Source organism: Empidonax traillii, unplaced genomic scaffold, assembly GCF_003031625.1.
Source record: "Empidonax traillii isolate 1590-97213 ecotype Southwest subspecies unplaced genomic scaffold, ASM303162v1 scaffold614:size843888, whole genome shotgun sequence".
Taxonomy (NCBI): domain Eukaryota; kingdom Metazoa; phylum Chordata; class Aves; order Passeriformes; family Tyrannidae; genus Empidonax; species Empidonax traillii.
The window spans coordinates 233,385-235,769 of record NW_020955807.1 but is presented as its reverse complement, the minus strand read 5'-3'; the positions used below and the strand labels follow the sequence as shown (position 1 = coordinate 235,769).

Here is a 2,385-nt window from a genome sequence, read left to right as displayed (position 1 = left end):
CAGGGCAGGCTGTGCCGACCCCGCCGTGTCCCTCACGGCAGCCCCTGGAGCCCACCCGGGGCAGCCCCGGAGCAGCTGCCGCTCAAAGGCGGCGGGAAAACTTCCCCCCCCACAGCTCCGGGAGCCCCTCAGCAGCCTCAGCCCGGCAGGGACAGCGGCAACACCGCCCCCCGCCCCGCCCTGGAGCCCTGGGAACCACAGCGTGGCTTCCTCTCCGGAGCTGTCTCGAGGTACTAAAGAACCCTATTTATATCTGTGTTTTTAAAGTAAAACTCCTGGCTGAGCCCCGCGAGCTTGCGGCCCCGGGGCTGAGGTGCTGCAGGGTGCCTTGGGAAACGGTTCTGTGTTAGTTCTGCACGTAAAAGTAACAGTGAGGTCAAATGAATGTTTCCAGACTAAAGGGATTTATCTTGCAGGTTAGTGGAGTTTTTGTGGGTGACGCTCCGATAGCCTTGACGGCGGGATGTTATTTTTAAGAACATGGGTCAGTGCAAGCCTTATGCAATAACATGTGGAGAGTGCCACAGCCCATCTCCTGTGCACTCTGAGATGCCTTTTTAAACCATTTCCCTCCTCCCTGAGACACGCTGTAATCAAGAAAGAATATTAACTGGTTTTGTGCTGTGTTTACAAATCTCCACAGTTTCTTACTGCTGATGCTTAACCTACCACAAGTCAAGTCACACAGTAAAGGATATGTTTGCCAGGGACACACTTTTCCCTTTATTTATGGAAATTCTGCAAATTCTTGGTTATTGCAGCGAAGGGCATGATACAGGCACTCCTCTCTGCTGCGTCACAGCTGGGTGACTTCAGGCAGTGCAGGTCCCCATGGATGAGTGACTTATTCCTGCCCCTTGGCTGCTGTCGAGCACCGACCACGTCAGCAGGTGTCAGAATCTCCACCCATTCATCACTAAGCCCAAGGCTCTCCGAGGGTGTTTTGGATTAATTTTTGACTTACAATTTTCAGAAGTCGGCAAAGTGCACATTTAAACCGTAGCAATCATGGGTAATCAGTTTACTATAGATTTTTAATGGATGTTAATACATTTTCCCTCCAAGTGGAATAAAAATTACTCCTAATTTGATCTTGCCATCAAAAAAAGCTTTCCTATGCTTTGATTTTATTTTGTGTATTTTTAATCACTTCCCATTTCGAAGCACATAATTTTGCATTAATATACTACTGGGGAACTTGTTCTGTGCTAAAAACATCGGTTGTTGTAATATTGGAGTGTTTCACTTGCTATATTTCCACCACTGGAGATTAAGACATTTCTCCAGTTCTGACGTGTTTCATACTTTGAAAGTACTTACCTCAAGCTGTTTTTCCTGTTTTGTCATGGATATTTGTAGTACAGTATCCTGTATTTCTTGCAACATAATATTTTCCATTGGAAAGGAAGCCATCATTTATCTTCATAAGCAATATTATCCTTCTCTGTGCTTATTAACTTTTCTTCCTCTGTTAATCTGCTGTTCATCACTGAAACATATTCTTGCAATCCTCAGTAATCACCTATTCATGGCTCATCAGTCTAGTGGTCATTATTTTTTAATATTATTAATATGAGTTTGATGTCACAACGATTCATCAACAGCTGGTTAAAAGTGATTCACTTCCACTGTTTAAACAGCATTTCCCAGACTTGCTGTGTTTGAGTTCAGAGTTGGGTCTCTGTAAGCTCTCTGTGCATGTTTCTCTGGGTTTAAAACTGCTCGGTCACAGCAGCTGCTCCTCAGAAAGATCTGTCCTTGCTGTTAAGTCACTACAAAGAGCCATAAATACTCCAAGTGCTGGTCTTGGCACATGGTAGCTGATGGTTATTTTTTCATCACTTAAGGCCAGTGACCCTGTGAATTCTTCTGTGTGATTATTTTGTACAGTTTCTGCCATGCCTGATTGTAATCTGTGAAAATTAATGCCGCATTTCAGAAGTAAAATGCTGCTTTCCGGGATATGATTTTCACAGGTCAGTACTGAAGTCATCACTGAAGCTTTGCTGCAATCCCACTTAGTTCAGATAAAACACAGCTTCTGATTAAAAAAATAAAAATAAGCTGTTCTTCCTTTTTCTCATCACCTCCTTATGTGACTGGAATGCTCGTTGTCATCCCATGTAAATACCTGGTTTGTAGTGTGTCACATATGGTCCTTTCCTAGCTCCTCCCCACCATGGGGGTCTCTTCCCCCATCTCTGGCAGGGATCCTGTGCAGGTTTGTGCAGCCCCTGCCCAGGAGCATGGGGTGAATCAAAATCCATGTGGGATGGCAGCCTCCAGGGTGGGCAGGGCTGGAGAGCAGCGTCCTGCAGCATCCCTGATGGCCCCAAGCCGGGCAGAGATGGCGTTGTGGGACACAGGGAAAGAATGTTAAAGTAT

At 45.7% G+C, this 2,385-nt stretch overlaps 1 protein-coding gene across 2 annotated transcripts in view; it reads left to right on the top strand.

The window, feature by feature from the left end:
- Positions 1-2,385, top strand: part of PLCB1 (phospholipase C beta 1) — a 320,638-nt gene that overhangs the window by 126,011 nt on the left and 192,242 nt on the right. The window lies entirely within an intron of this gene.